This window comes from Symphalangus syndactylus, chromosome 19 (assembly GCF_028878055.3).
Source record: "Symphalangus syndactylus isolate Jambi chromosome 19, NHGRI_mSymSyn1-v2.1_pri, whole genome shotgun sequence".
NCBI lineage: Eukaryota > Metazoa > Chordata > Mammalia > Primates > Hylobatidae > Symphalangus > Symphalangus syndactylus.
The window spans coordinates 44,778,777-44,793,230 of record NC_072434.2 but is presented as its reverse complement, the minus strand read 5'-3'; positions in this window follow the sequence as shown (position 1 = coordinate 44,793,230).

The following is a 14,454-nucleotide window of genomic DNA, read 5'->3' as shown; positions in this document are numbered from 1 at the left end:
ATCTAACAGAGTTGAATCTTTCCTTTCATTGAGCAGTTTTTAAACACTCTTTTTGTAGAATCTGCAAATTGACATTTTGAGAACATTGAGGCCTACGGTGAAAAACAAAATATCTTCCCATATTAACTACACAGAAGCATTCTGTGAAACTTCTTTCTGTTCTGTGCATTCATTTCACAGATTAGAACGATTCTTTTGATTTAACAGTTTTGAAACACTCTTTTTGTAGAATTTGCAAGTGGACATTTGGAGAGCTTTGAGGTCTATGGTGAAAAAGGAAATATATTCAAGTAAAAGCTACACATAATCATTCGGTGAAACTTCTTTCTATTCTCTGCATTCATCTCACAGTTTTGAACCTTTCTTTTGTTTGAGCAGTTTTGAAACACTCTTTTTTTAGAGTGTGCAAGTGGACGTTGGGAGCATTTTGAGGCCTATCGTGTAAAATGGAATATCTTCACATAAAAACTACAAAGAAGTATTCTGTGAAACTCCTTTGTGATCTGTGCATTCATCTCAGAGAGTGGAACCTTTCTTTTGATTGTGCAGCTTTGAAACAGGCTTTTTGTAGAATCTGTATTTGGACATTTGTAGAGCATTGAGTCCTATGGTGAAAAAAGAAATATCTTCACATAAAAACTACGCAGAAGCATTCTGTGTGTTCTGTGAATTCATCTCACAGGGAGGAAGCTATCTTTTGATTGAGCAGTTTTGAAACTCTGTTTTTGTAGAATCTGCAAGTGGACATTTGGAGGGTTTTGAGGCCTATGGTGAGAACCGAAATATCTTCAAATAAAAACTACACAAAAGCGTTCTTTGAAACTTCTTTCTTATCTGTGCATTCATCTAACAGAGTTGAAACTTTCTTTTGATTGAGCAGTTTTGAAACACTCTTTTTGAAGAATCTTCAAGTTGAAATTTGGAGAACAATGAGGACTATGGTGAAAAACGAAATATCTTCCCATCAAAACTACAAAGAAGCATTCTGAGAAACTTCTTTCTAATCTGTGAATTCATCTCACAAAGATGAACCTTTCTTTTGATTGAGCAGTTTTGAAACACACTTTTTGTAGAATCTGCAGGTGGACATGTCGAGTGCTTTGACGCCTATGGTGAAAAACGAAATATCTTCAAATAAAAACTACACAAAAGCATCCTGTGAAACTTCTTTCTGTTCTCTGCATTCATCTCACAGAGTTAATCCTTTCTTTTGATTGAGGAGTTTTAAACACATTTTTTGTACAATCTGCAAGAGGACATTTAGAACGTTTAGGCGCCTATGGTGAAAAACAAAATTCCTTCCCAGAAAAACTACACAGAAGCATTCTGTGAAACTCCTTCCTGATCTGTGCATTCATCTCAAGGATGATTGAGCAGTTTTGAAACACTCTTTTTGCAGAATCTGAAAGTGGACATTTGGAAAGCTTTGAGGCCTATGGTGTAAAACTAAATATCTTCCCATAAAAAATACACAGAAGCATTCTGTGAAAATTCTTTCTGTTCCGTGCATTCATCTCACTATCGTTTGATTCAGCAGCTTTGAAAAACTCTTTTTGTGGAATCTGCAAGTGGACATTTGGAGAGCTTTGAGGCCGACAGTGAAAAAGGAAATATCTTCAAACAAAAACTACACAGAAGCATTCTGTGAAACTTCTTTCTGATCTGTGCATTCGTCTATCAGAATTAAAGCTTTCTCTTCAGTGCACAGTTTTGAAACAATCTTTTTCTGGTATCTGCCAGTGGACATTTGGAGAGCATTGAGGCCTACCATGAAAAACGAAATATCTTCCCATAAAAACTATACAGAAGCATTCTTTGAAACTTCTTTCTGTTCTGTGCATTCATCACACAGAGTAGAACCTTTCTTTTGATTGAGCAGTTTTGAAACACTCTTTTTGTAAAATCTGCAAGTGGACATTTGGAGAGCTTTGAGGCCTATGGGGAAAAATGAATTATCTTCAAAAAAAACTACACAGAATCATTCTGTGAAACTTCTTTCTTTTCTGTCCATTCATCACAGAGAGTTGAACCTTTCTTTTGATTGAGCAGTTTCGAAACACTCGTTTTGTAGATTCTGCAAGTGGCCATTTTGTTCGCTTTAGGCCTATCGTGGAAAAAGAAATATCTTCAAAGGAAAACTACACAGAAGCGTTCTGTGAAAAATCTTTCTGATCTGTGAATTCATCTCACAGAATTGAAGCTTTCTTTTGATTGAGCAGTTTTGAAACACAGTTTTTGTAGAATCTGCAAGTGGACATTTGGAGCGCTTTGAGGCCTATGGTGAGAAACGAAATATCTTCCCATCAAAACTACACAGAAGCATTCTGTGAAACTTCTTTCTGATCTGTGCATTCATCTCACGGAGTTGAACCTTTCTTTTGATTGAGCCGTTTTGAAGCACTCTTCTTACAGAAACTGTAAGTGGACATTTGGAGCATTCTGTGGTCAATGGTGAAAAATGAAATATCTTCCCTAAAAAGTACACAGAAGCATTCTGTGAAACTTCTTTCTGATCTGTGCATTCAACTCACAGAGATGAACCCTTCTTTTGATTGAGCAGTTTTGAAACACTCTTTTTGTAGAATCTGCATGTAGACATATGGAGGGTTTTGAGGCCTATGGTGAAAAATGAAATATCTTCCCATAAAAACTACACAGAAGTATTCTGTGAAACTTCTTTGTTATCTGTGCATGCTTCTAACAGGGTGGAAACTTCTTTAAATTGGGCAGTTTTGAAACACTCTTTTCATAGAACCTGCAAGTTGAAATTTGGAGCGCTTTGAGGCCAATTGTGAAAAACGAAATATCTTAAAAGAAAAACTAAACAGAATCATTCTGTGAAATTTCTTTGTGAACTGTGCATTCATCTCACAAAGTTGAAACTTTCTTTTTATTGAGTCATTTTGAAAAACTCTTTTCATGGAATCTGCAAGTGGACATTTGGAGCGCTTTGAGGCCTATGTTGAAAAACGAAATATCTTCCAGAAAAACTACCCAGAAGCATTCTGTGAAACTTCTTTCTGTTCTGTGTATTCATCTCACAGAGTTTAACCTTCCTTTTGATTGAGTAGTTTTCAAACACTCTTTTCATACAATCAGCAAGTGCATATTTGGAGCGCTTTGAGGCCTGTCTTGAAAAATGAAATATGTTCAAATAAAAGCCACACAGAAGCATTCTGTGAAACTTCTTTCTTATCTGTGAAATCTTCTTACAGAGTTGAGACTTTCTTTTCATTGAGTAGTTTTTCAACACTCTTTTTGTAGAATCTGCAAGTGGGCATTTGGAGCACTTTGTGTCCCATGGTGAAAAATGAAATATCTTCCCATAAACATTACAGAGAAGCATTCTTTGAAACTTCTTTCTGAGCTGTGCAGTCATCTCACAGGGTTGAACATTTCTTTTGATTGAGCCGTTTTGAAAAAGTCTTTTCTTAGAATCTGCAAGTGGACATTTGAAGTGCTTTGAGTCCCATGGTGAAAAATGAAATATGTTAACAGAAAAACTAAACAGAAAGATACTGTTAATCTTCCTTCTATTCTGTGCACTGATCTCACAGAGTTGAACCTTTCTTTCAATTGAGTGGTTTTCAAGCATTCATTTGGAGTCCATTGAGGCCTAAGGTGAAAAACGAAATAACATCCAATAAAAACTACAGAGAAGCATTCTGTGAAACTTCTCTCTGATCTGTGCATTCATCTCACAGAGTTGAACTTTTCTTTTGATTGAGCAGTTTTGAAACACTCTTTTTGTAGAATCTGCAAGTGGATATTTGGAGCGCCTTGGAGTCTGTGGTGAAAAATGAAATGTCTTCTAATAAAAATTACAGAGAACCATTCTTTGAAACTTTTTTCTAATCTGTGCAGTCATCTCACAGGGTTGAAACTTTCTTTTGATTGAGCAGTAATGAAACACTCTTTTTGTAGTATCTGGAAGTGAACATTTGGAGCGTTTTGAGTCCCATGGTGAAAAATGAAATATCTTTGAATAAAAACTACACAGAAGCATTCTGTGAAATTTCTCTCTGATCTGTGCATTCATCTCACAGAGTTGAACCTTTCTTTTCATTGAGCAGTTTTGAAACACTCTTTTTGTAGAATCTGCAAGTGGACATTTGGAGTACTTTGAGGCCTATGGTGAAAAATGAAATATCCTCCCATAGAAACTACTCAAAAGCATTCTGTGAAACTTCTTTCTGATCTGTGCATTCATCTCACAGAGTTGAACCTTTCTTTTGATTGAATAGTTGTGAAAAACTCTTTTTGAAGAATCTGCAGTGGACATTTGGAGCCCTTTGCGGCCATTGGACTAAAACGAAATATCTTCCCGTAAATACTACACAGAAGCAGTCTGTGAAAGTTCTTTCTTTTCTGTTCATTCATCTCACAGGGGTGAACATTTCTTTTGAATGTGCCATTTTGAAATTCTCTTTTTGTAAAATCTGCAAGTGGACATTTGGAGTGCTTTGACACCTATGGTGAAAAACAAAATATCTTCAAAGAAAAACTACACAGAAGCATTCTGTTAAACTTCTTTCTGATCTGTGCATTCATCACACAGAGTTGAACTTTTCTTTTGATGGAGCAGTTTTGAAACACTGTTTTTGTAGAATCTGCAAGTGGACATTTGGAGTGCTTTGAGGCCTATATTGAAAAATGAAATATCTTCAAATAAAAACTACACAGAAGCATTGTGTGAAACTTCTTTTGGATCTGTGCATTCATCTAACAGCGTTGAAACTTTCTTTTGATTGAGCGGTTCGAAACACTCTTTTTGTATAATCAGCAAGTGGACATTTGGAGCACTTTGTGGTCTATGGTGAAAAAGGAAATATATTCCAATAAAAACTACACAGAAGAATTCTGTGAAACTTCTTCCCGATCTGTGCATTCATTTCACAGGGTTCTACCTTTCTTTTGATGGAGCACTTTTCAAACACTCTTTTTCTAGAATCTGCATGTGGACATTTGGAGCGTTTTGAGTCCTATGGTGAAAAACAAAATATCTCCAATAAAAATACACAGAAGCATTCTGTGAAACTTCTTTCTGATCTGTGCATTCATCTAACAGAGGTGCAGCTTTCTTTTGAATGAGCAGTTTGAAACACTCTGTTTGTAGAATACATAACTGGATATTTGGAGTGCTTTGAGGGCTATAATGAGAAAGGAAATATCGTCCCATAAAAACTACACAGAGGTATTCCGTGAAACTTCTTTCTGATCTGTGCATTCATCTCACAGAGTTGAATGTTTCTTTTGTTTGAATAGCTTTGAAACACTCTTTTTGTAATATCTGGAAGTGGACATTTGAAGCCCTTTGAGTCCCATGGTGAAAAATGAAATAACTTATCAGAAAAACTAAACAGAAGCATTCTTTGAAACTTCCTTCTGATGTGTACATTCTTCTCACAGAGTTGAAACTTTCTTTTGATTGAGCCCTTTTTAAAATCACTTTTTGTAGAATCTGCAAGTGGACATTTGGAGCACTTTGAGGCCTATGGTGAAAAAGAAAATATCCTCCCATAAAGACTACTCAGAATTATTCTGTGAAACTACTTTCTGATCAGTGCATTCATCTCACAGAGTTGAAACTTTCTTTTGATTGAGTAGTTTTGAAAAAGTCTTTTTAAAGAATCTGCAAGTTGGCATTTGGAGCGCTTTGAGGCATTTGGTGAAAAATGAAATATCTTCCCATAAAAACTACACAGAAGCTTTCTGTGAAACTTCTTTCTCTTCTGTGCATTAATTTCAAAGATATGAACCTCTTTTGATTGAGCAGTCTTGAAACATTCTTTTTGTAGCATCTGCAAGTGGACATTTGGAGCGCTTTGAGGCCAATAGTGTAAAACGAAATATCTTCAAAAAAAACTACACAGAAACATTTTGTGAAACTTCTTTCTGATCTGTGCATTCATCTCACGGAGTTGAACCTTTCTTTTGATTGAGCAGTTTTGAAACAATCTTTTTGTAGTATCTGCAAGTGGACATTTGGAGCACTTTGTTGCCATAGTGAAAAACGAAATATCTTTCCATAAAAAGTACACAGAAGCATTCTGTGAAACTTCTTTCTCATCTTTGCATTCGTCTCACAGAGATGAACCTTTGTTTTGATTAAGTAGTTTTGAAGCACTCTTTTTGTAGATTCTGCAGGTGGACATTTGGAGCATTTTGAGACCTATGGTGAAAAACGAAATATCTTCCCATAAAAACTACACAGAAGCATTCTGTGAAACGTTTCTGTGATCTGTGCAATCCTATAACAGAGTTGAACGTTTCTATCGATTGGGCAGTTTTGAGAAACTCCTTCCGTAGAATCTGCAAGTGGACCTTTGGTGCACTTTGAGGTCTATGGTGAAAAATGAAATATCTTAACAGAAAAACTAAACAGAAGCATTCTGTGAAACTTCTTTCTGATCTGTGCATTATTTTCACAGAGTTGAACTTTTCTTTTGATTGAGCCATTTTGAAAAACTCTTTTCATAGAATCTGCAAGTGGACATTTGCAGCACTTTGAGGCCTATGTTGAAAAATGAAATATCTTCCCATAAAAACCACACAGAAGCATTCTGTGAAACTTCTTTCTCTTCTGTGCATTGATCTGACAGAGTTGAACCTTTCTTTTGATTGAGTAGTTTTCAAGCACTCTTTTCGTAGAATTGGCAAGTGGACATTTGGAGCACTTTGAGGCCTATGGTGAAAAACAAAATATCTTAACAGAAAAACAAAACAGAAGCATTCTGTGAAACTTCTTTCTGATCTGTGTATTTATCACACAGAGTTGAACCTTTCTTTTTATTGAGCAGTTTTGAAACACTCTTTTTGTACAATCTGCAAGTGCACATTTAGAGTGCTTTGAAGACTTTTTGGGAAAAAGAAATATCTTCCCACAAAAATTACATAGAAGCATTCTGTGAAACTTCTTCCTGATCTGTGCATTCGTCTCACAGGAATGAACATTTCTTTTGATTGAGCAATTTTAAAACACTCTTTTTGTAGAATCTGCAAGTGGACATTTGGAGGGTTTTGAGGCCTATGGTGAAAAACGAATTATCTTCCCAAAAAACTACATAGAAGCATTCTGTGAATCTTCTTTCAGATCTGTGCATCCATCCCAGAGAGTTGAACCGTTCTGTTGATTGAGCAGTTTTGAAACACTCTTTTTGTGGAAACCTCAATTGGATATTTGGAGCACTTTGGTGCCTATGGTGAAAAACGAAATATCTTCCCATAAAAATAAAAGAGAAGCATTCTTTGAAACTTCTTTCTGATCTGTGCAGTCATCTCACAGGGTTGAAACTTTCTTTTGATTGAGACGTTTTGAACAACTCTTTTCTTAGAATCTGCAAGTGGATATTGGGAGCTCTTTGATTCCCATGGTGAAAAACGAAATATCTTAAAAGAAAAACTAAACAGAAGCATTCTGTGAAACTTCCTTCTGCTCTGTGCATTGATCTCACAGAGTTGAACCTTTCTTTTGTTTGAGTAGTTTTCAAGCACTCTTTTCATAGAATTGGCAAGGGGACATTTGGAGTGCTTTGAGGCTTATGGTGAAAAACGAAATATCTTAACAGAAAAACTAAACAGAAGCATTATGTGAAACTTCTTTCTGATCTGTGCTTTCATCTCACAGAGTTGAACCTTTCTTTTGATTGAGCAGTTTTGAAACACACTTTTTGTAGAATCTGCATGTGGACATTTGGAACGCATTGAGGACTTTGGGGAAAAATGAAATATCTTTCCATAAAAACACATGGAAGCATTCTGTGAAACTTCTTCCTGATCTGTGCATTCATCTCAAGGAGATGAACATTTCTTTTTATTGAGCAGTTTTGAAACACTCTTTTGAAGAATCAGCAAGTGGACATTTTGAGTGCTTTGGAGTCTATGGCAAAAAATGTAATATTTTCCCATAAAAATTACAGAGAAGCATTCTTTGAAACTTCTTTCTGATCTGTGCAATCATCTCACAGAGTTGAACCTTTCTTTTGATTGAGTTGTTTTGACACACTCTTTTTGTTGTATCAGGAAGTGGACATTTGTAGCGCTTTGAGTCCCATGGTGAAAAGCGAAATATTTTAACAGAAAAACTAAACAGAAGTGTTGTGTGAAACTTCCTTCTGATCTGTGCATTCATCACACAAGGGTTGAATTTTCTTTTGATTGAGCCATTTTGAAACACTCTTTTTGTAGAATCTGCAAGTGGACATTTGTAGCGCTTTGAGGTCTTTGGTGAAAAACAAAATATCCTCCCATAAAGAGTACTTAGACACGTTCTGTGAAACTACTTTCTGATCTGTGCATTCTTCTCAGAGTTCAACCTTTCTTTTGATTGAGTAGTTTTGAAAAACTTTTTGAAGAATCTGCAAGTGGACATTTGGAGCGCTTTGAGGACTTTGGTTAAAAATGAAGTATCTTCACATAAAAACTACACAGAAGCATTCCGTGAAACTTGCTTCTCTCTGTGTATTCATCTCACAGAGATGAACATTTCTTTTGTTTGAGCAGTTTTGAAACACTCTTTTTGTAGAATCTGCAAGTGGACATTTGGCGCGCTTTGAGGCCTATGGAGAAAACGAAATATCTTCAAAGAAAAATTACACAGAAGCATTCTGTGAAACTTGTTTCTGATCTGTGCATTCATCTCACAGAGTTGAACCTTTCTTTTAGTGGAACAGTTTTCAAACCCTCTTTTTGTAGAATCTGCCAGTAGACATTTGGTATGTTTTGTGGCCTATGGTGGAAAAGGAAATATCTTCACATAAAAACCAGACAGAAGTGTTCTGAGAAACTTCTTTGGGATGTGTGTGTTCATCTCACAGGGTTGTATCTTTCTTTTCAGGAAGCAGTTTGGAAACACTCTTTTTGTAGAGTCTGCAAGTGCACATTTGGAGCTCTTTGTGGGTTATGGTAGAAAAGGAAATATCTTCGCATAAAATCTAGACAGAAATAATTTGAGAAATTTCTTTGAGACGTGTGCATTCATCTCACAGAATTGAACCTTCCTTTGATGGAGGAGTTTTGAAACACTCTTTTTGTAGAATCTGTAAGTGGACATTTGGATTGCTTTACGCCTATGGTAGAAAAGTACATATCTTCACCTAAAATCTAGACAGAATCAGTGTGAGAAACTTCTTTATGATGTGTGCATTCATTTCACAGACTTAAACATTTCTTTTGATTGAGTAGCTTTGAAACTCTCCTTTTGTCAACTCTGCAAGTGGACATTTGGAGCACTTTGAGGCCTACTGTGGAAATGGAAATATGTTCACCTAAAAACTAGACAGAAGAATTCTCAGAAATTTCTTCATGATTTGTGAGTTCATCTCACAGTGTTGAACTTTGTTTTTATGGAGCAGTTTGGAAACACACCTTTTGTAGAATCTGCATGTGGACATTTGGAGCGCTTTGCAGTCTATGGTGGAAAAGGAAATATCTTCACATAAAAACTATCCAGAAAAATTCTGAGAAACATCTTTGTGGTGTGTTTGTTCATCTCACAGAGTTGAACCTTTCCTTTAATGGAGCAGTTTGGAAACTCTCCTTTTGTAGGATCTGCAAGTATACACTTGGTGCGCTTTGACTTCTATGGTGGAAAAGGAAATATCTTCACATAGAATCCAGACAGAAGAATTCTGAAAACTTCTTTGTGATGTGTGCATTCATGTCTCAGAGTTGAACCTTTCTTTTGATGGAGCAGTTTGGAAACACTCTTTTTGAAGAATCTGCAAGTGGACATTTGGAGCCCTTTGAGGCTTATGTTGGAAAATTAAATATATTCACAACAAAACCAGACAGAAGAGTCCTGAGAAACTTCCTTGTGATGAGTGCATTCATCTCACAGAGTGGAAAATTTTTTTGATGAAGCAGTTTGGAAACCCTCTTTTTGTAGAGTCTGCAGTAGGACATTTGGCGAGCTTTGAGGCCTATGGTTGAAAAGGAAATATCTTCACATAAAAACAAGACCAAAAAAATCTGAGAAACTTCTTTGTAATGTATGCCTTCATCTCACAGATGTGAATCTTTCTTTTGATGGAACACTTCAGAAGCACTCTTTTTTTAGAATCTGCATGTGGACATTTGGAGTGCTTTGAGGCCTATGGTGGAAATGGAAATATGTTCACATAAAAACTAGACAGAAGAATTCTGAGAAACTTCTTTGTGATGTGTGCGTTCATCTCACAGAGATGATCCTTTCTTTTGATTAAGCTGTTTTGATACTCTCTTATTGTAGAATCAGCAAGTGGACATTTCGAGTGCTTTGAAACCTATGGTGGAAAAGGAAATATCTTCACATAAAAACTAGACAGAAGAATTCTCCGAAACTACTCTGTGATGTGTGCATTCAAGTACCAGATATAAACCTTTCTTTTGATGGAATAGTTTTGAAACTATCTTTTTGTAGAATCAGCAAGTGGACATTTGGATTGCTTTTAAGCCTATGGTGGTAAAGGAAATATCTTCACATTAAAACTAGAGAGAAGAATTCTGAGAAACTCCTTTGTGATGTGTGAGTTCATCTCACAAAGGTGAACCTTTCTTTTATGGAGTAGTTTGGAAACACTCTTTTATAGAAACAGCAAGTGGACATGGTGAGCGCTTTGTGGCCTATGATAGAAAAGGAAATATCTTCACATATAATCTTGACAGAAGCAATCTGAGAAACTTCTATGTGATGTGTGCATTCATCTAACAGAGTTAAACCTTAGCTTTCATTGAGCAGTTTTGAAACTTTCTTTTTTTAGAATCTACAAGTGGACATTTGGAGAACTTTGAGGCCTATGGTGGAAAAGGAAATATCTTCACATAAAATCTAGACAGAAGAATTCTGGAAAACTTCTTTTTTCATTTGCTTTCATCTCCCAGAGTTGAACCTTTCTTTTGAATGAGCCATTTGGAAACTTTTTTTTGTAGAATATTCAATGGGACATTTGGAGAGCTTTGCAGCCTATGGTAGAAAAGGAAATATCTTCACATAAAATCTAGACAGAAGCAATCTGAGAAACTTCTTTGTGATGTGTGCATTAATCTCACAGAGTTTAAACTTTCTTTTGATTGAGTAGTTTTGAAACTCTCTTTTTGTAGAATCTGCAAGTGGACATTTGCAGGGATTTGAGGCCTATGGTGGAAAAGGAAATAACTTAACATAAAAAATAGACAGAGAAATTCTGAGAAACTTCTTTGTGATGCATTCGTTCATCTCACAGAGTTGAACCTTTCTTTTGATGGAGCAGTTTGGAAACACTCTTTTTGTAGAATCTGCAAGTGCATGTTTGTAGCGCTTTGCAGCCTATGGTAGAAAATGAAACATATTCACATAAAATCTAGAGAGAAGTAATCTGAGAAACTACTTTGTGATGTGTGCATTCATCTCACAGAGCTGAAACTTTCATTTGATTGAGCAGTACTGAAAGTCTCTTATTGTAAAATCTGCAAGTGCACATTTGGAGTGCCTTGAGGCCTATGGTGGAAAAGGAAATATCTTCACATAAAAACTAGAGAGAAGAATTCTGTGAAAATACTTTGTTATGTGTGCATTCATCTCAAGGAGTTGAACCTATCTTTTGATGGAGCAGTTTTGAAACATTCTTTTTGTAGAATCTGCAAGTGGACATTTGGTGTGCTTTGAGGCCTATGATGGAAAAGGAAATATCTGCACATGAAAACTAGACAGAAGAATTCTGAGAAACTTCTTTGTGATATGTGCATTAAACTCACAGGGTTGAACATTTCCTTTGATGGAGCAATTTGAAACATGCTTTTTATAGAATCTGCAGGTGGACATTTGGAGTGCTTTGTGGCCAGTGGTAGAAAAGGAAATATCTTCAACTAAAATCTAGACAGAAGCAAGCTGAGAAACTATTTTGTGATGTTTGCATTCATCTCACAGAGTTGAACATTTCTTTTGAGGAGTTTTGAAAGTCTCTTTTCATAGAATGTGCAAGTGGACATTTTAAGAGCTTTGAGGCCTATGGTGGAAAAGGAAATATCTTCACATAGAAAGTAGACAGAAGAATTCTGAGAAACTTCTTTGGGATGTGTGCATTCATCTCACAAGGTTGAACTTTTCCTTTCAGGGAGCACTTTGGAAATGCTCTTTTTGTAGAGTCTGCAAGTGGGCATTTGGAGCTCTGTGTGGCTTATGGTAGAAAAGGAAATATCTTCACATAAAATCTAGACAGAAGTAATTTGAGAAATTTCTTTGAGATGTGTGCGTTCATCTCACAGAATTGAACTTTCCTTTGATGGAGCAGTTTTAAAACACTCTTTTTGTGGAGTCTGTAAGTGGATTTTTGGAGCTCATTGCATCCTATGTGAGAAAAGTACATATCTTCACCTAAAATCAAGACAGAATCAGTGAGAGAAACTTCTTTGTGATGTGTGCATTCATTTCACAGACTTAAACCTTTCTTTTGATTGAGCAACTTTGAAACTCTATTTTTGACAAATCTGCAAGTGGACATTTGGAGCGCTTTGAGGCCTACTGTGGAAAAGGAAATATGTTCACCTAAAAACTAGACAGAAGAATTCTCAGAAACTCCTTCATGATGTGTGTGTTCATCTCACAGTGTTGAACCTATGTTTTGATGGGGCAGTTTGGAAACACTCTTTTTGTAGAATCTCTGCGTGGACATTTGGAGCACTTTGCAGCCAATAGTGGAAAAGGAAATATCTTCACATAAAAACTAGCCCAAAGAATTCTGAGAAAACTCTTTGTGATATGTGTGTTCATCTCACAGAGTTGAACTTTTCTTTTGATGGAGCAGTTTGGAAAATCTCCTTTTGTAGAATATGCAAGTAGACATTTGGAGAGTTTTGTGGTCTATGGTAGAAAAGGAAATATCTTTACTTAGAAACTAGAAAGAAGCATACTGAGGAACTTCTTTGTGATGTGTGCATTCATCTCACAGAGTTAAAAGTTTCCTTTGATGGAGTAGTTTGGAAACACTCTTGTTGTAGAATCCACAAGTGGACATTTGGAAAACTCTGTGGCTAATGGTGGAAAAGGAAATATCTTCACATAGAAACCAGACAGAAGAATTATGAAAAACTTCTTTGTGATGTGTGCATTCATGTCACAGAGTTGAACCTTTCTTTTGATGGAGCAGTTTGAAAACACTCTTTTTGAAGAATCTGCAAGTGGACATTTGGAGCCCTTTGAGGCGTATGTTGGAAAAGGAAATATATTCACAAAAAAAACAGACAGAAGAATTCTGAGAAACTTCTTTTTGATGAGTACATTCATCTCACATGGTGGAACCGTTTTTTGATGTAGTAGTTTGGAAACACTCTTTTTGTAGAATCTGCAAGAGGACATTTGGAGCGCTTTGTGGCCTATGTTTGAAAAGGAAATATCTTCACATAAAAACAAGACAGAAGAATTCTGAGAAACTTCTTTGTAATGTATGAATTCATCTCACAGATGTGAATCTTTCCTTTGGAGGAGCAGTTTAGAAACACTCTTTTTTTAGAATCTGCAAGTGGATATTTGGAGTGCTTTGAGGCCTATGGTGGAAATGGAAATATGTTCACATAAAAACTAGACAGAAGAATTCTGAGAAACTTCTTTGTAATGTATGCATTCATCTCACAGATGTGAATCTTTCCTTTGGTGGAGCAGTTTAGAAACACTCTTTTTTTAGAATCTGCAAGTGGATATTTGGAGCACTTTTAGGCCTATGGTGGAAATGGAAATATGCTCACATGAAAACTAGACAGAAGAATTCTGAGAAACTTCTTTGTGATGTGTGCGTTCATCTCACAGAGAGGAACCTTTGTTTTGATTAAGCTGTTTTGAAACTCTCTTATTGTAGAATCTGCAAGGGGACATTTGGAGTGCTTTGAAGTCTTTGGTGGAAAAGGAAATATCTTCACATAAAAACCGGACAGAAGAATTCTCAGAAACTACTTTGTGATATGTGCATTCAAGTAACAGAGTGACACCTTTCTTTTGATGCAATAGTTCTGAAACTCTATTTTGTAGAATTGGCAACCGGTCACTTGGAGCACTTTTAGGCCTATGGTGGAAAAGGAAATATATTCACATAAAATCTAGACAGAAGAATTCTGAGAAACTTCTTTGTGATGTGTGTGCTCATCTCACAGAGTTGAACCTTTCTTTGAATGAGCCGTTTGGAAACACTCTTTCTGTAGAATTTGCAAGGGGACATCTGGAGCACTTTACAGCCTATGGTAGAAAAGGAAATATCTTCAGACAAAATCTAGACAGAAGCAATCTGAGGAACTACTTTGTGATGTGTGCATTCATCTCACAGAGTTAAAAATTTCTTTTAATTGAGTAGTTTTGAAACTCACTTTTTGTAGAATCTACAAGTGGACATTTGGAGGGCTTTGAGGCCTGTGGTGGAAAAGGAAATATCTTCACATAAAAACTAGACAGAAGAATTCTGAGAAACTTCTTTGTAATGTGTTCATTCATCTCACAGGGTTTAAACTTTC